Below are 20,197 nucleotides of genomic sequence, written 5' to 3' on the forward strand. Positions count from 1 at the left end.
TAAGTTTGAAAACCACTTTTACAGCAAAAGCTCACGAAGATGTTCCCCCACGCCCGGGGCGAAGCTGCCCCCGGGCACCCCCCGCTGCTCCCCGTCACCCCAACACCCGCGCTCGCGCAGCGACAGAGCAGTCGGGTCTCCGTAAATACATCGTTTAATTCTCTCTCTCATTCCCAACGCTGTTTTGCTTGGTCCCACTGGCAAACGCCGAGGACGAGTTTTATCGAGCAGCGCAAAAGTCACTTCCCAGCAGCCCTAAGAGCTCTGGGGTCTCATTTAACCCTTTCCTCAAATGCACGTTACTGATTGATGTCCTCCTCCCCCCCAGCCGTTCAGCAGTCATTCTAACTTTGGTCCTCCCTCTTCTCCCACACTCTTCCCGGTACGCTCCATGCCTTCCCCCCCGGCAAGTGGCCTGCAGCCACTCGGATTGATCCCCCCTGCTCCACCTGGGCGGGAGGGAGGGCGGCCAGCTAACCAAATCTGTCTTGGGTTTTTATTGCACTTATTATGCCTTTATTATCCCCAAACTACCTCTTCTCTGCCCACTCAGAATGTACTGCCCGGGCTTGCAGGGCGGCGCGATGCATTGCCCGAGCAGCGAGCGACCCAGCCATCCCGGTCTTCTTGGGCTGGCAGGGAGACCCTCGGCTTCCTCACGGGCAGGCCTGGCCGGACCAGCTCATTAAATACAGGCACTAATTGAGGAGCGCCATTTCCCCAGCCGAATGACGACGCAGCACGAGGGCTAGCCAGGCTGTAGTTGCAATTCGCATTAGAGGAGAGGGCCGGGTCGTGAAGAAGAGGGTTTTTCGCATTTAAACGCGTTGTAAAGGTGGTGTGGGGAAGCAGCTGGGCACAGATCCGCAAGAACTTGTTAAATCCTGGCCTTGCAGCGTCCCCCCCCCCAGACTGGTGGCATGCCTCTTCAATTTCCTGACCCTCTCTTCTGCACAAGAAGTGAAAGGAGTGTAATTATTTCCCCTTAATACACAGAATTACGAGGATTAATTAGATATCTTAATGTAACGTACCCACAGGAGGCTCTAGCCTGCCTTTGTGGTTTTCTAGGCATTAGAGGAACATATAGGGGAAAAAAAAGAATTAGGCATGATGCTACAGTGCTCCTAATCTCAAGAAGAGAGAAGTTACTCTGTGAATTGTTAGAATTTCTTGCTTTTTGTCTTTTTTTTCCCCTTTTTGTGGGAGGACACATGTTTATCTTGTTTATATTTCAAAATTAGGGCAAAAGGGGTTCTGATTTGGCGGCTCCAGGCGAGGATGCTGGGGGCCGCAGCCCGGCTCCCGGGAGCAGCACCACCACGCGCTGTCGCAGGGAGGAATGGCAGCAAGCTGCAACTCCTCCTCTTCAACCAGAGGGGATCGGTCCAGATCCCACTGAAGTAAGGGGCAAGCCTGTCCTTATGCAGGGGTGAAAAACCTCATCCCAGATAGCAGCTGTTCCTTGAGAGAAGAAACTGCAGCGTCTGAGTACAAACATGCTGCCATTCTGCACCACTGAAATAACCATTGAAATATTAATTTTTTCTACACTCAGACAAACAATTAACTCCCTGCGATTTTTTTTTCTCTTGCAAAAACCACAGAACCTCATCCAGAGCTCTAAACTAGTCCTTGCTGAGTGCTGCACAGACCAACCGCCTGATGGGCGATGCGCCCAGGGTCCCTTTCCTCTCCTTTCTGACCCTGTTTTAGTGTTAAGTGTAAGGAAAGAGTTCAGTGTAAAGGAAATAGGAACCAAGGTTTATATCTGAGCCCCGTTGCTCAAAGCAAATAATTTACAGACTTACAGATCCAAAAGCTAGAAAAAAAATCACTAGATTTATTCACCTGATTGCTCGCATTGAACAGCTTTTTCATCCCGGCAGCCCTTCGCTGCGTACAAGCCTGAGTCGGGTTAAAGGGAAGCTCTAGGACAGCTTCGTTTAAAGGCCGTAATAATCTTGAGAGTTTCCCAGAGGCTTACCCAACCTCGCTGCCACAAATAAACAGTAGCAACACCTCATTTCTAACGTGCTCGTTTAAGCTCTTCACATCTCGCTCTTGAAAGCATTTCGACCTCACAATTTATTTATTTATCTACTTATTTATTTATTGTAACTCCTGCCAGCCCCGGAGGAGGACAGCGTGGCACCGCGCTGCCGGGAGCACCCCCTGCCCCGAGGGTGCCGCGCGGGTGCCACCGCCCATGTTGGGACCGCTCGCGTTGTCAGCGGAGCGGAGAAGACCTGCTGGCAGGGCACGCATGTCCCAGCGCCGTCTGGGGTTTGCAACTATATCGGCTGATCTGATTAAAAAAAAAAAATTTCTTACAGAACAGCTTCTTCCTGCCACGTGTGTCATGCTCCTGCTCTTAGCCCACCCTGGTCACCGAGACACCATGCTTCTGCATCCGTCCTCTCCTGACCGCCATCGTCCCCTTCAGCTGGGCCTTTAGCAAGAAATTCATCAGAAAGATTTCCAGGCAGAATTAACTAATTAACAGCGTGTCCAGGACGGGCCGAATGCAAAAAGCATCCCACACGCACAGCTAAACACAGCGTGTTTTCTGCTGCTTGGTCACCTCTAGCTCTCCGCATGGCAGCGCCTTGTCTGGGGTTTACGTTGTGGCTTATCTGCATTTCGTTCCTGTCTCTGGGGACACGTGCATGCTCCTGACAGGCGCTGCACCTTGTTTCTGTTCACAGTAAGGGGGAAAATAGGCAACAGAGTGAAACAGCGCTTGGTCACTGCGTAATTAATATATTATATTAATTATAATAATTAATGCAAGATGAATGAATGGAAGAACATGACTGATGTTGCTGGTGAAACTGGAGCTGGACTTCTCGGCAGCCCCCATGCCCAGAACAGAAGCGGTTACGTGTTTTAATGAACAGCTAAGAAAAAAAGTCACTTTAAAGCAAGGGGCTTGTCTGTAAGAAAGGCTGAGAAAGAGCGAGATGGGAGAGGAGCACGTGCAGAACTGAAGCATACAGGAAATAATTTCTTTTAGACTAGATTAAATCAAGGGGATAACGTCACGGTACTGCGTGTCACTCTTCGTAGCATCTTCTGCTAGCGCACGGGGGGACTGCCTTTGGTTGTGCAACAAGAGCACCCAAACCAAGACGCCGCTGACGACGGCGCAGCACGCAGAGCCCCCTTTTCAACGTCTGAAACGAATGCCCCCCCACGGCCTGGCGTTCCGCCCTTCTCCTTTTTTAAGCCCCTCCGCCAGCAGGGACGGCGTTTTGTGAAGTTTTTCCCCATGTGAGGGCACCAGCCGGGACCTCACCAGCTTCCAGAGCCCTGCCAGGAGGTTACAGCTCACCGGCAGCACATCAGGAGTGCCGGGATAGATCCGTGCTGCGGAGCACAAGGTGGAAATAAATAGGTAGAGCCAAAAGAAAAACAACCTGCCTTTCAGAGAGCCTCCTCCGCAAAGCAGGAGGATGAATCTAAACGCAGACGTGTTTAGATGTGCTAAACCAGATAATGTGATTCTCCAAAACAATTCCTGAGGAGGCAGGAAGAAGGAATGATGGATTTCTGCCTCTGGAAGGGAGGCAGGCAGCAGCCCGGGGCACTGCTGGAGGGGATGGCGGCATCAAGGAGCCCCGGCAGCATCACGCTGGTAAATGCAATAGAAGAAAACCTTCAGGCACCCCGAACCCTCAGACACACGCACCCCTTTATCATCACCCCGTACCCACAGGGTACGCTACTCACACCAGCTCTGGCTTCTCTTTTGTAACAGTCTGGCTGTGCCAAGAAAAACTTGATTATGCTACAGCAGTCTGCTGGCTTCGTGTGCAAACAGGAAAAAACTAAAACCCCCGCGCATTAATTTCATGTGAAAATTCCTCAACGCTCAATTCCTTTTGTTTTCCTACCAAAAAGTGCTTTAGTAATCTATTGAAAACAAAAGCATCCCAGCCACAGAAGTTTGATGATCCTAACTACATCGCTTCCTCTGCGTTTCATGTTTTTCTTCCAGCAAGCTGACTTTTAAAGGGCAGAGGGATTACACCGCCCTGTGTCTCCCGAGCGCTCGGTCGGACGGCAGCCGGACCCTGCAGCACCCACGGCTGGCCGGGCCGGTTGGCAGCGAACAGGGTGCAGCGGAGGAGGGTGGCCGGGCTTGCACCCGCCGGACTGTGCCCCGGGCACTGCCCGAAACTGCTCCCGTCCTCCAGCTGGCACCCGGGAGAAACATCGCTAATTAACTCCCTGCCCCAGGGCACGGCCGATGCCGAGGGTGGAAACCTGCCCTGGAGGGAACTGGCTCAGATGGCTAGTTATTGCCAAGGGGGCCCCGGGAACTGATGGGTCGGAATATTGTAATTCCCAGAGGATGCACCCGCAGCTGGGCAGGGGCGGTGGTGAGCCCCCGGCCACCCCCCCACCCCAGGGGTTTCGGAGGATCCCTGTGCGTGTTGCCTGCAGCTTCCCCCGTAACTACTGTCACCTCCCAAAAAGTTGTGCACGATTTGAGTGGCTTCACTGCAATTTTTTTCCCCAACATATCTTTTGCCTTTTAGTCTGGGAAGAATATCAAAATAAATAAGAGTTACTATTATTTAAGGAGCTTTTAAAGTAGTCTTCTACCACGCTGTACAATGCGTCAGAGCACCCTCTCTCTCCGCTAGTTCAAGGACGTCGTTTAATTTTTTTTATGTTATGCTATGTCAATGCTTTAGACCTTTCCCAGGCGCGGCAGGATTCGTCCCGCTCTCCTTCCCTGCGGGTCCAAAGCTGCACTGCACCGAGCGCCCGTCTCTGCGTGGGCTCCCGCCACAGCACGAGCGCGCAGCTCGCGGGGAGGCGTACCCGAGCCCCCGGCCCCCCCGCCTGGGGTGGGCCTTGGTCCAGGCACCCAGATACCGTGCGGATAAGTATCAGCTGCTTCAGGATAGCTCAGTAAAACAGAAATTGCAGTTGCAGGCAGCAAGCGGAGTTCAGGCGCCTTGGCACGGCGCGTGCTCCCCGGGAACGCACCCCACGTCTTGATGTGGCTGCCCACTGTGGCCAGTAAAACCCCGTCTCTCGCCTGGGGGGTGCTCGCCTTTTCTAAAAAAGCACCTTCTGTCACTAAATGACGGAAGCGAGACCTTCGTTAGGTATTTACGCAGAAGAAAGTTGATGAGCCTGAGCTCACCAGCCCCCCCGAGCTCCTCCCCGCAGTACGCGGGTGCTGCTCCGGCAGCGAGCTCCGCTCCTCCGGGCACGGGGCTCCGCCGACGGGGCTGCTCCAGCAAAGCCATTTTCTGGCAGAAACCTCCCATCTTCTCTTTCGGGCCTCTCCACATACGCCCCTTGCACAGACACCCCCGGCCCCTGTCCCAGACACCCACCCAGCACCCTCCCCTGCACCCCAGTTCTCTCACCGCTCATAAAACTAAGCCATTATCCTCAAAATAAAGAAAATAAACCTTTTCTTGCAATGCCTTCCAGCACCAGATCTCCCACGGCTTTGCACAGAGCTGGGAGCGAGTACAGAAAACAATAACTTGAGAAAATAAATGATGAAAACTAGAAGCAAATTAAATATTCTGAGTTTCTCTTTTAAAAAAAAGAGGAAATACCAATTTCTGAATTCATTTCACCGACAAGGAAAGGCCAAGCTCGCAGGGGTACAGGCTGAAGAGGATTTCGAGTTATTACATCCACCACAGCACTGGGGAAATCGTTTTGATTTTACTGTATCCTGTCTGCACAAAATACTGTCTCATGAATTTTTATTACCAAGTAGCACACTGTAATCTGAATTTTATCTAGCCATTAAATGAAGTCATATGGAAACCAATCCGCTGTGTTTAACAGGGGTCTAAAGTATATTAGAGGAGTCATAAATCCTCAGGTCTGTATATCCCAATACAGCCCTCCACTGACATTTTGCTCAAAAAAAAGAAATTGTATTGTGATGTTGTAACACACACACTCTTGTTAGGGATGTCTGGCCCACAGGCAAACCTTCCACCAAGAAAAAGGAGTAAGTGCTGATGGTTTTAAGGAGAGGGTCTGAGTTGGTCTATCTTAATGCAGAAAGTGCTATTATTTATACATTGTCCCAGTGAAATCATAACCTGTGTTGCAAATTAAAGAGCAAGATGACAACATTGATCCCATTGTGAATTCCCTGCTTTACCGTGAGCTTTAATCTTTAAAAATCAAATTGCTGGCATTTCAAACTGATCACTTCTAAATATTAAAACTGGATTTCCTTCAAGTCTGCCACTGCAGCGTTCAAGCCATAATATCCCTTGCATTTTTCTGGGAGCAAATTAAGTTATTCTTACTGAGAGCAGAGCAGAAGCTCTTCCCCCCCGGCCGGGGCCGTGGCCCGGAGCTGGCACCATGCCCCGGCCGCAGGACCCGCCTGGGCAACCCGAAGCAGAGCCCGCACCGCTGCCACGAACCTTCCCATCGCCGAGCTCTGCCCCGCGGCCGCTGCCAGAGCCATCGAGTCAAGAAGAAATTGCAATCATATAAATATATATATAAAAAAAAAAGACTTGCCAGCCAACCTGATCTCCTAGGCGCAGATCAGGGGAGGTCACAAGCTGTTTTGGCACTAGATGTCTTCAGCACAGCACCTGAACCTCGTAACAGCTCCAAGGGCGCAGAGCATCCCCCCTCCAGCCGGCACCCAGCGCCCTGCTCGGCGGGGGCCCGGGGAGCTGCGCTGCCCGCCGGGTCAGCCCAGGGAAGGCAGGCGCCCTCCGGCCCCACCAGCGCGGCGGGGGCCAGGACAGCCCGCAGGTGAGAAAGGAAAAGTCACAGGAAAAGTCAGCTCCGCTCCTCCAAAATGGGCTCTTCCCGTAAGGAGGATGGGAGACATCGTCTCCCACCTGCCGTGGGTTTTCCTGTTCTCCCCACCAGCTGCGCAGCAGATACGGGCTGTCTGTCTTATTGCAGCCCACCAGCGGGGCACGGAAAAGCGAGGTCACTGAAGGAGGAGCCGCCACAAAAGCGGCAGCAACCGTACCCCGTACTGCTCCCAGCCGCGGCTCCCCGCCGGGGCTGCCTGCACCGGCCCGGGATGCGCTCCCGGCACGCTTGCGGGAGCGCAGTGCCTGCGCAAAGGGTTTGAGAGCCCCAGGCACCCCCAGCTGCTGCCGCTGCGGGGATTCATGCCCCTCCACGGGCTGTGCGTGGAGAAAGGCTGCGACAGCAAAGGGCCAGCACCTGAGCCAGACCCGGTGAACACACCCGGGGCATCTCCCGCTTCCCAGCCCCGACCTCCGAGACAAGTTTTCCTCTCCGGTTTGGGCTGGAGGCACGAAGCAAGATACTGACAAGCTTTATTTTAAGCAAGGGTGAAGCCCCCCCCATACACCGGTGGGCAGACCTTTCTCCCAAAGGTATTTCTGTATTTTTAATGAAGACAGCACAAAGATTTGTCCCGGGGTCCCCCAGGACCCTGCTCCGGGGAGCGCGCTGTCCGAGCTGGGCGTTCATCACCCACCTTCGCTTTTTTTCAAACGCTTTGAAGCTGAACAAAGGCAGAAAGCTGACAGTGTCCAGTGGAAACTAATCGCTGCACATGAGAAAAGACGGTCAGCAAAGAAAACTCGTACCAGTTCATCACTGGAGGGATACCTCTGTCTCCTTGACAGCAGGACCCTCATCACGCCGAGGCAACATCATCGCATTTGGATAAATCTTGCGTGGTCGTGCCCGGAGTTAGGGCCTCCCATCCCTTGCAAGCGGTGGGTGCTGTGCCCAGCTCTGGTTCGTTTCCCATACTCGTGGTGGGAAAAACCTCAAGACCTCAGTGATTTTATATGTGGTGTTTGAAACTCAGTGTTCGCTGAGTATTTGCATTGGGAAACCCACTGTTGTTGGTATTTATTGTTCTCCTGTTGAAAACATTTCAGCAGAAACAAATCTGTGGGATGGTGAAAGGACTCAGACTTGTATACAGCCCCTGCTCTGAACATCGTTTTGTCCAAACAACACTTTAAATACCTGAAAATAATTCAAAAGCAGCTGCAAAAGGAAGGGAAACACCACATTATCATGATTTCTTCCTATCACCTTTCCTGTGGTCCCTGGTTTGCGATGGCTCATCCACCCCCGGACAGAACAACACTGCGAGCACTGCTCCCAAGCTTGTAGCTACATTTCCATCCAGTTGGATTTTCTCTTTGCATGGATAGTCAGCCTGAAAGAAGGAGGAATATAGACAAGATTATTGAGGTTTGGCCCTAAGCGTCTCCTGGACCCAGGAACGCATCCCATCACCTCGGTGCAGTGGCACCACATCTCCATTGAGCCAGTTTAGGACTGAGCGGGGACCAGGACCAGGACCTCCTTACTGCTAAATCACCGCCTCATCACTCAACCACGTCCTCTCGACAGCACTGCCCGGGCGCACAGGGACATTAGGTGGCAACTAAAGTTTAAATCCAAAATATTTCAGTGCCTTTATAATCCAGGGAGAGAAAAGCCACAAAGAAAAATTCTGCCCAAGAAACTGATGCGTCAGTAAAGAATAAAATCTTGTAAGGTCACTTTTGGCAGGCAGAAAATTGGGTTTTCCCTGCAGCAAACCCACCCTCAGGAAAAATAGGCCATGTCTACAAATTTTCTACAATGGGCTTGAGCTGAAAGGTTTCGAATTGAAGTGGTCCAATTAATTGGTACCTGGAGAGCCAGGCTCTATCTCTTTTTACAAACTCCCTCAGCCGCAGAGGCTTGATTTCTTTTCTGAGTAACAACAGTAAAAATACCCAACAGACCTAATAATGATAACAATAATATTCTAGAAAATAAAGTATTTCTGGGAAGAAATTTACTATTGCAACATTTTCTCTTTGATCCAAAGTGAATCAAAATCCCAAACTTCCAACCTGCCTACTGAAGAGACAAGCTAATTTTAGCATCCGTTTTAATTGTGGCATGTCAATGATCTCTGCTCATAGGGTCAGCGTCTGCATCAAGATTTTTATCGCATTTCTGTGCTATGGCAAACCAGCAGGTTGCTGCCGCTGACTCATCCTTCCTGCCGCAGGCTGGAACGGCTACTGAGAAGAGAAAGAGTAAAACTGGGGTTTGGGGCATTTGTTTCGCCCCCCGGGAGCCCTTGAAATGCAGGAGACTCATGCGAGTCTCCGATAGACGCACGCGGGTAAGCCCTCCTAGCGATGCTGCCAGTGAAGCAGTCAACAGTCACAACCCACAAAAATCCACGTTTCTCGTGCACCGGGTGAGCTGAAGAGGTTGAGCCGGCTCCGGAGCGAACTGACCTTTCTTGCATTAGTTTCGGAGCGCGGTTTCTCTCCCTCCCCTCTCATTTGGGTTTTCTGAATTCTGCTCTGCAGACAGACTCTGGATGCAAACCTAAATCTGGTTCCTGAGAGGTCGCAACTACCGCAGCAGACCCAGGGTACCAGCCACAGACTGGATTAATGCACCAGCAAGGTCTTCAGCGAAGTCTCTTCAGCTGATACTCTGCTGATCCTCAGTTTTTACCGGCAGTACCTGACCCTGGGATGATCAGTGCCCACCCACGCCTTCCCTCAGGGAGGGATGTGTAGTTAGCATTTGCCGAGCTTCCCCCCCTCCTCTGCTTTCCCAGCCTTTCTCTAGAGTGCTGTCCCCGGGGAAGGGGGGTTTGTGCCAGCCTTTTGCCCCGTGCTGGTTGGCGTTGAACGCTTTGGTGTCCACCAGGTCTCCCCAGCTTCCCTCGGGGCGAGCACACCCCCGGGCATCGCCCAGGGTTTGGAAATTGGGGTGCTCCCTGGCCGCAGACATCCCCTCGCTGCAGCTGGGTGCATCGCACCCATCTCCCCGAGGCCAGGGAAGGAGGGGAGCAAGGCTGGTCCCCCCGACACCCCGGGAGAGGCTCTTCTTTCCCTTGGGGGGGTCCCGCAGCCTCTCAGCTCCGCACCGGGGCTCTGCCCGGCCTCCTGGGCCACCCTGCCTCTGCAGCCGCTGAGCGACGGCGCGCTGCTTCACACCCTTCTGCCTTCCGTTGCCCATCTCACTTCTCTTTTTGCTTTACAGCGCAGTGCCACGCTTTAAGCGGGAAGTAAAGCAGAGGTAAAACCGCCATCGTGAAATGGCATCTCCCCGCTGCCGGGGAGGGATGGCAGGCGCTCGGGGAGGATCTGGGAGCGCGAGGCTGCGCGGTTGGCCCCGGGGGAATGTCTGGGGCCTGAAAGCCCTTTCAGAAAAGGGTTTCAGAAGAGGGTTGTGTCCTTTTTGAGGTGCTGTGGGCTAAAGCCCGTTTGCCAGCTCCCGCTGCAGCCACCGAGACCTGCAAAGGATCCCAGAGCTGGAGCACGTGAATTACGGATGCGCTTTCTATATAAGCCTCGGCTAAAAATGATGAGCGGGTGCTATTAATATCGGCCCTCCCGCAGCCCTGAGGCGTATCAGGCACTTTACAGCCGGAGGCTCCTCGCTGGGTGGTTTCCACCGCTACATCCTAACGAGCGGCTCTTCGCTTCTCGAGCTGCTCAGATTATGCCGAGCGATGCTGCCACCAGCTCGGCCCCCGCCAGGCAGCTCAGTCATCCTCAGGGAAGAGCAAAAGGCGATGGAGGCAGGAACAGAGGAGGCAAAATTAGTGCTGGGGGGCATTTCCCAAAGGATCAGATGAAGCAAGTGGTGGACATGCACACCACATGCAGGGGATGGAGAAGAGCGGGCTTAGGTAGGGGACAGAGCTGAGGGCAGGGAGAAGTGGTGAAAAATAGAGAAGGGAAGAAAAGAAAACCAGATGGTAAACTTAAACGAGGCCCTCGGTAGTCAAGCCCAAATAAATGAAAGCATCACAGTGTTCCCTGCTAAAAGCCAGCCTGTTTTTTTGCCCAATTATGTCTTTTGTGAAGCCGCGCTCCCAGCGACTGCTCTATTATGGCTACAAGGGACAGTGACAGATTCAGGGGACAGAGATGTTCCAGCGTGAAATGAGGGATTTGTGACTAACGAGCTGAAAATCAGACGAGGGGCTGTTGTTCCCTGCGCAGGAAACGTGGTCGGGCACAGATGGGCACTGCATGTCTGGTGAGTGGCGGAGGGACCCTCGCCTCACCGGGCAGCCCTCACCCCTCAGCCTGCCTTCGGTTTGGGGTGACCTTCCCTTTAAAATGCAAGATTATCCAACAACAAGCCAACACACATCAGTCCTGCGTACAGAGGTCGGTTTGGGATGCTGCCTGCTCCGACGGCAGCCGCTGGAGGTACTCAGAGCGCAAAGAGAGGTCAGTGCTGCAAGCACCCACTTGGTGGGAATGAAAAATACTATCTTCCCCAGCGCTATTGCTTTCTCCTGACCTGATCCAGCCTCCCTTGAGGAAGACTCCCACTGAATTTAATGAGAATTGGCTCTCCAGCCCCAGGGGGGTCTGACTCTCCCTGACCCCGCCAGTACCATGACTACCTCGGCATCAGCCTGCTGCAGCTCAGAGCGACCTCTGAGGCACAACCTCAGTGCTCTCCCTTACTTGCAAAATAATCTGATCAGCCCGTGACAGTAACATGTGGCTCCAATAACACCAATAGGGCAGATTGGGGATATTCAAATCCCTGCTTCCAAATGCAAACGCTGCTGGTACACAGCTCCCTCGTTAAAATGCATCATGCAGGTACCTAAATTGTACCCGATACCAGAGGGGAGCCGACACGGACTGATGCTCCCCCCTCCGGAGGCAGGACCTGCGCAGCGGGCTCCGGGGAAGCGCTTACACCCCTGTCTGGCTGCAAACTGTATTTGCAAATAAAAGTGTCTGCTCTTCCCTGGCATCGTAACCTCTTGGCTGCACGGCCCCTGCCTGCGGCAGGGCTGGAGGTAAAACGAGATGGGGACAGCGAAGCTGCACGTCCCTGAGCTACAGATGTGACATTTCCAAAGGGAAAAGTTCCATTCTCAGTTGAAATTCCTCACTTTTTATCCTGAATTACTTGCTCCCTAGGGACCCCACCCCCAGGGACTCGTGCAGCCCGGCAGGCGGCATCCGCAGCCCGGCCAGCCTGGGAGAGGAGCAGGGCAGGGCAGGGCTTTCCCTCGTGCTTTATGGTGTAATTCTTTCCCATAAAGGCACACTGTATTTTTTCCAACTCCACCGTGCCTCTCCGATCCCACCGTGGCACCTCCCACTCATCTTACAGGGGCAGGGAGCAGAAAAGACTCCTTTCCTTGAGCTATTATTATTATATTTAGAATACATTATTACAGGGTATTTGGTATTTTTCTCACGATGTTCTCTAGCACTGGTATGAACATATCGTGTTCCCAAAACGCAGAAGGAGCATTGTATGAAACCTGGGGTCCAAGCTTTGAGAAAAGGAGCAGTAAGTGACCTCCTCCCTCGCCCGCCCAGCAGCACACGCTGATGCTGCCTTGTGCCCGACCGAGATGTTATTCTTTGTAATTAAAGTCAATGAGAGGAAAACAAGTTTCTCAGAGGGATGGACCTCACCATCACTGTGGGATCTCCCACCGGGGGTGACCTCCCACCAGAGCTGCTTTGGGGGACACTCTTTCTTTTTCCCCGTATTATGGCAAGTTAACTTTTCTTTTCTGCAGCGTACCAATCGCCTGCTCGCTGCCAGCAAAGAGAGGCGACTGTCCAGTCAGCCAGGAAAGTGCAAAATGAGTAAAGAAATAAAATGCAATCAAAGCTGTAGGGACAGGGACCAGCAAGCACTGGTGCATTTATAAGACACGCAGAGAGTTTATCGTAAGCCCTGGGAGGAGGTGAACTGTTGTGCAGGGTCCAGACCCCCCTTGGGTCAGGAGAGAGGGGCTGTGCACGTTGTCACGCGGTGTCACACACATGTACAAGGCTTCAGGTGGGGACAGGAGCGGCAGTGGCAGGACAGCAGCAAACTCTGCATGTGCAGAAGTAAAGCCTCGTGTCTCCATTTAAACCTCCAGCCAGTCTCTCCCCTTAACCCCACCACTGCTGCTGCTGGCCTGGAACAGTTCTGCTTGTACACTGCCACCTATTCCTCTAGGAGAAAATAAATTTACTGTTTGCGCACTAAGGAGATCGTTATCAATTTGCGGGCAGGCGCTCCATCAAACTTCCATCTTCTTTAACAGAGCTTCACCGCAAGGTTCGTTTGGTGTAAAAAGACTTGAACAGCCTCTTTCATCCATAAACTTTCAACTACAGCACATTTCTGAGCTACTAAAAACCGCTGAATTTTTAAAATATATATATATAAAAATTATATATTATGTGTGTGTGTACACGCACACACATATCCTGGAAAACACTCCATTGCAGAGGGTTTCTGCAGGGTACCACTGTGGTAAGCACAGGTCAGCACAGCTGAGGAAGCTAGAAAGAAATTAAGGTTTTGCTAATGACTTTGGGCTTTTGGCAGAATAAGCAACATCTGCTGGTTGATAAACTAGTGAAAAGGAGGATGAATTTATGAACATCTGGCACTCCTGAGAAACACCACTTGGGCCGGTGCAGGGAGACAGGGGGACAAAGCGGGGTGGCAAGGGGCTGCATCCCAGACGTGTCAGTCTGCACTCAGCACCCTCCCGGTGATGCTCCTATTTCCTGTGCGTCTATAAAGCACAGTCAGGTCATCATTTGTTAAGTTCTGTATTATTTCTAAAATGAACACACTGAAAACCACACATCTTCACAAAAAAGCCCAGTTTGTCCATTTGATTACAATATCCAATATTTGCCCATATCTCTGCTGCTGCTCGATTTGTACATTCCCGCCTGACTGAAGAGGGAAATAAGCAGCATCTCCGACTCCTTTGGGGCACGCGATTTAACGGAAAGGTTTTCTTTTCATTTCAGTATGCGTTTTGCTACTCTTCAAACAGAGGGTCCCCCCCATTCCACAGACATCGCTACCCTAAAAGCCACCTGCATCGACCCATCCATGGAAACCCGTCCCTTCGTGGAGCTGCTGGAGGCAGTGCTGCCTGTGCTCACCCGAACGCCTCCTGCTTGCCCAGGCCAACCACAGCCCATAAACCCACAAGGACTTGGCAGGCACCTTTGAGGGTGCTGGGAAGTCCCCAGCTGGGGGAATGGATAACCCTGGGCTATAAAGGGATGCCACCCCTATAATTAGCAATATCATTCTATAAAAGAAGGTAAGCTATTTCCAGCTATGCAGCCATCAAGAACTAACTCAGCTCCAACAAACCTTGGCTTGCCTTCAAAAGATCCTTCAGCTTCTGAGATGACTCATTACTGCGCAGGTCGTCTGGGGTCAGGGCGTGGGCTGGATTTTCTGTTTGGCCGCATTTGCATTGCTAGGGAAAGGTAAAGATTTCTCAACGTTTCTAACTTGGCTGTAATCAGAACATGCAATAAAATGCAGGAAATTTCCTTTTGTCCTTTGGGACCTATAAAACTCACCCGAGTCATAACAGCTTGTTGTCGTGAGAAGGAAGGTACAGGACTGAGATGTAGAGAGTGGGTTTAATTATTAAATTATCCTGCATTGAGACCTCTTGAGATCCTACCGAGCTCTGTCATGCTTTTTAGCTGGTGAGATCCCAACAGAAAATGTTGCAGGAGATGTTTGTGCGTGTGCACGTTCATAGAACATGACGCAGGCTCAGTGCAGAAGAACAGTGCAGGTTACTCATTATAATGGCAATATTAGCAAGATGTGACTATTTATCTGTTAAGCATCAGAAAACAAACAAAAAGAGAGTCTACAGCACAGCTGCATGAATACACATGAACTCTGATACTTCTTCAAGAATTAGTAAAAAAGTTTCAATAACTTTAGGGGTTTTTTATTAGTTGGGGTTTGGGGGTTTTGTTGCTTTGGGTTTTTTTTTAGCCACGTTGCAATGTGTTCCTACACTTTGCCTCCATCGCATCAGGCTGCCAGCACTCGTGCCTGCTGAGAGTGACAACATGGGGAGGTTCCTCAAGCCCTGGTGGGAACGGCCCCAGGGGCCGAGATGCCCTCCCCGAGCAGCTTTCCAGCCCACGCGCTGGCTGAAGAAGTCACATGTCCCCGCTCAGCAGCTCTGCTAACCCAGGCAGATGCAACCCGTGAGCCTTACGAAGCTCTTGCACAACTGGCAAGGCGTGCTCGTGTGGGCAGCGAGCCGTGGCACCGAGCCATGAACGGTTGGTGGATTCAAGGAGCTTAAAAGCCTCCGAATAGTCCTGTGCTAATCTCTCACCATCATCAAGTTTTTACAAATAATTTTCTGTTTGAGGAAACTGGTCAAACTCCATCGGGAGTAAAGCCTTGCCGGGCTGTAAAAGGTGTGCTTTCGAGGACAACATGCTGTGCCAGGCCTGGAAAAAGGATAAACCCACCCAAGAAAAAAAACACCGCAGAGCATTTTATGGGGTATGTGAACCCTTTGGTTATGGCAGTTGGTTACAGAAACCGTATTGCATCCTCTGCTATAAAACCCGCTTAGCGTGACATTGGCCACCTGCAGGGATGGCTTGGCACGAGATGGGGCAGGAAAGGGGATTTCCCCAGGAGGGAGGTGGGGGGCAGCCCAGATGACAAACCGACAGCCAAAACAGAAGCTTGAGGCTGCCCAAGAAAACCCGTGAACCCCGTCCCGGTGTCAGCCTCAAGCTTCTCCTGGGTGACCCCAACACCAACCATCCCCTGAGCCAGGGAACTGGCTTGGTCACCTCCGAGCAGGTTTGAAACTTCACTCTCCCCGGGATTGCTTCGGGCTCACAGCAGGTGATCACATCGGCGTTTGTCACTTCAATGAGTCAGACAATTTACTCTGAACAAGTTTCACTCACATGCACAGGGCTGGTGGGCTGCTTGAATCTCCAGACTTGCCTAAAAAGATGCTTTAAAGGGCTTTTAAAATTCCCATCCTCTTGTTGCTCAACATGAGGTTGATTTCACCCACTGGAAAACATTACACATTTCTCTTGAGTGGGTAGTGCAAACCCTCGAGGTGGCTGTACACTGCTAATAAGTCACACAAGGCATTTTGTGAATTAATTTGGTACTGCAAGTATCCCATTCATTTCATTACTGCTTCTGATTACAATTACCCAAAGATGCTGAGGTCCTTTCCACTGAATAGACCTCTATAGTTTCTAAGGTAAGAAATATTATCTTCTATAATCCATATTTTTCGTGGGATGCAACACAGCCTTTATTCTTTAAGTATTGCTGTTTCAATCAATGTTTTACATATTCTTTTCAGAGCGTATCCAGGGATGGACTTACTGCCTTGAAGAGCACCTCTGGCTTCAGGTGAATCACCCTGTTGTACTGCAGGAATATCCTGAGAAAGCCAGAGCTGCCAAGTTCCCATTCTCCCGGTGACCAAAATGAGGGTCCTCCCTGGGTTTTGCAATACAGGTGACTTTAGGAGACAGCTGTGCATTGCACATCTGCATTTGAGATCCCAAGCTAGCTAGCCTGCACTCGCAGCAAGGCCGTTGTGTTTCACGTCTGCGGTGAGCACGTTTCCAGCCCCCCGTCGCAGGGTGCCCTCGCAGCTCTCGGCCATTGCTCCCGACATGCAGGACATCTCGTGATGGGTAGGCAATAAAGCAGCACCACAAACTGAAGGTAGGAACCAAAACTAAAAGACCGAGCAGAATTCTCTTAATTTATTTATATCGCTTTGTGTTGACTTAAAGCAAATCCCTTAAACATGAGTTAGAGTTAAAAGAAAGAGGAAAGCAGAACCAAGTGTGAGAAGGTCCCTGTATTGAAGTTCTGCAATTCCTATTGCTTTCCACCTTTTTGTTCTTCAGAGCTGAGAAGCTTGGTCCTCATCTCTTTGGACAAAGTTCAGCACCGATGGTCGGGTGCATTTCAAGCCCATGTCAATTCAAGAACTTCATGACTAACAAACCTTTTTGAACAAAATCTGACTAATCGCCCTCTGAGTAAAGAGGAAAAAGGCTTGGAAAAGATAAAGGAAACTTTAGAAGCAAGTCTCATCTTTTTTAGGAACCAGACCTCACAACATCTTAGTCCTTTCATCTTGGGCCTGTCGTACTGGGGCGGGGCTGGTGGGGGGAATCTAGTTAATTTACTAATCAAAGAGAAAGCAAAAGAGGAGAGTGTATTTCATCACTCGCTGAATATATTGCTCTTACGGGCCAAACATTATTTGTAATATTAATGGCCTGGAGTAATACCAAGAGTTATAGGGGTGACAGCGGTCCAGCGCTGTACAACATACGGTGACAACTATATATTCCGTCAGACAGAGCTACCATATAACCTCGTGTCTCAGTGGCTCCTAGCACCTAACAACACATCTTACTCTTATATTTCAAATACGGTACAAGCAGCAGTTTCAGGCCCTAAAAGCAGGACTAAATCAGAGGGTATCTGGATCTTTATCAGGTCTTTAGACAAGGTTCTGGGCTCATTAATGAAAGTTCACTGGTTTAGACAACCTAAGACAAACTGGGGATCTGGCACTTGTGCTCTGACCATTTGCTTGGATTCTGAAGGAGGTAGGACAAGAAACACGATTCAGCACAGTATTAAATCCCACTGTGGTCAGCTGAAGACAGATTTGATGCCAGCCCAAAGGTTGATTGACACCTAAAGAAGCTACAGTGAGAACAACTGGGTTATCAGTATTAGTAAAAGTTAAAGGAGAAATAAAACCAGCACATCTGTAAATCGGATACTGAAGTCAGACCACCTGGATACACACTTACAGCTAAGCAAAAAGCACTTCACTCAGCTGGAGGATCAGCCTGCAATTAGTAGACCAAAACTTAATTAAAAAAAAAAGTCTGAAAAAACATGCTAGCTACTTAGTAAAACACAAACAAAAATAAAGTGCTCACAAACGCGAGCTTGCTTTTGAAGCACGAGGGCACGGCTGCAGCAGCCGACGGGGCAGTAATCGCTTTTGGAAAGTGCATTTCGCAGGCTGTTAACCTGATTGATTTGGACAGGCGAGGCAATGATCATTTCATCACGGCGTGGTAAATGACAGCAATGCATCTCACTTCACGGTCCTCCCGAGAGGTTCTCCAGCGCGCATTCACCCTACTCGCAGTGCACGGGGTTTTAAGCAGACCGGCACAGAGTAAAGCAGGCGGACCAAGATGTTGATACCCAAATAGGAACAGACTGCTAGACAACCCAATTTCCCTCAGGGCTCTAGAAACATACCCACAGGAGTGCTGGTACCCGAACCCCACTGCTTGTGAGTCTTAATGAAGTAGTTAGTAGAGCCAAATAGATTGATGAAGGGTACTATATAAGCATTTCCCCTGGTTTGCTTGCGTGGCACACACCAATCGCACCCTTCTGTGCCTCTCAGGATCTGGGGACTCACAGAGATCAGCTGGAAAAATACAGCAAGAAATTCCAGGCTTTTAGCACTTTTAGATTCCCCTTTTCTAATCAACATGACACCCCCTTTTCCTGACAGTCACTGCTCTACACTGGTAATAATAGCATCTCCCTGGGTAAAGGGCCTGAATCTATCAAGATCTGTTTTAAAGAGTAGCTTGCAGTCAAATACAACACAGAATAAAAGCAGCATGCCAAAAAAAAAGAGACCCAAGAGACAAGCCAAGCCTGCCCAGCAGTGGGTCACAGGTCGGACCCAGCCCCGGGAGCACACAGCTGAGAACACCGGCCGAACCCAGGCACGGAAATATCTGGTGGGGGCCTATGAGCAGCTTCTGAACCCCCTGCCTCGGGACTGCAGGGCTCAGGAGGGCAGAGGACAAGAGACATCACAGCCACTGAGGTAAGAGGCCACAGCTTTCAGTCTGTTTTTCCAGCACAGCAAAGGAATGTGACAACAGCAGAACAAAACCCACTTCCCTGTTCCGCAGCGAGCTGCCTTTTCCCATCTGCCAAGAAGAGCATCTCCCCTACCTGGTGGGTGCCTCCGGACCTCCTAAGGAGCATCTCCCCTACCTGGTGGGTGCCTCCGGACCTCCTAAGGAGCATCTCAGTTGAGAACCCAGCATTTAAACCTTTCTTGTCCCAGCTGAACTGTTTTAAACCAGAGCCTTGGGCTGATTGATTCCCAGCACCTGAGAAACCAGCCTGTTTCTCTCCTAACACCTGAAAGCACTTAATAACCTAATAATAAACCAGGTCTCCAGCCTTAGGGGTGCAGCATGACTTAGAGGTCTTATCCAGCCCTGGTACTGTCTGTGAGGTTGGGGTCAAGGCCAGGCGGTGACCAGTGAGGACATAGCACAGAAGAAATACTGCTCTTGGGAGCTCTGGGGGGACAGGGGACGAGGCAGGTCCCTCTGGGACAGCGGTGTCCTAAGCTCGGTCCTATCAAGCCTTTTATGTCCAACTCCTATTTTCGGCATTGTTTCTGGCCTTTAAAACCAACCCTGGGCTGCAGGTTAATTATGTGACAGTGAAATTTCTCCTCCTGGACACTCATGCAATATCTTTTCTTCAAAGCAATGAACAAGTCAATGCTTCAGCCCCGTTGGGGTCCGCAGTCGGGGCATTCCCTCTCCTGTCCGGTCTGCAAGGCCCAGCCTGAGCATGGCTACCAAGCAGCTTCACAAAATCCTCACGGAGAGGCAGCAGAGGCAGCTGGGGAGCGTGTTTGAGAAGAGGGTTGTGCAGGACCCGCACAGCCACTCCCTCTGCTCTGCAGCCCCGGGCGGTGTGGGAGGAAGGGGAGCGTGGCAGCGCCTGCCAGTGGAGTACACGAGCTGATGGGATGTTTGCCCCAAACCGATAAAGCTGAAGATGACCTTCAGCCGGATTAAAGAGTAGCCAGGGGATTACCAAGAGCCTTGATAAGAAATGCAGATGAATCCCAACTGTGTATTTCGCTGAATCCTTGTTTATTGTGCGTTGATAATAAATCGGTAAACCACTTTGATCCTGATTTGATTTAAACCCCATGAACTAAGCAAGTATTTCCTGAGACCAAAAAAACCCCCATGCCCTAACCCATGGGAAACAGAGAGAGATCTCCTTGCCTCCTTGCTGCAGCCATCCTGTTGGCTGTAATTAAATATTTACACAGGAAGGAACGGGAACCTGAGGGTGGCATAGATGCCAGTCTGGGAAATCATCTTTGCTTCTTTTTGGCCCAGTTTGTTTGGGCTTATCTCTCCCCACCTTTTGCGCGGAAGCACAGGTGCCTAACCCAGAGCTTATCCGCTACTGAGTCTACATTCTGCTAAGAATCTAGCCTCGAATGTTTCTTTCAAAATCAGATAGCAGTTTGGTGGCAAAGTCAGGAAAAGCAGTTAGGGGTCTTAAATTCTAACGCAGTGCCCCA

Source organism: Calonectris borealis, chromosome W, assembly GCF_964195595.1.
Source record: "Calonectris borealis chromosome W, bCalBor7.hap1.2, whole genome shotgun sequence".
Lineage (NCBI taxonomy): Eukaryota > Metazoa > Chordata > Aves > Procellariiformes > Procellariidae > Calonectris > Calonectris borealis.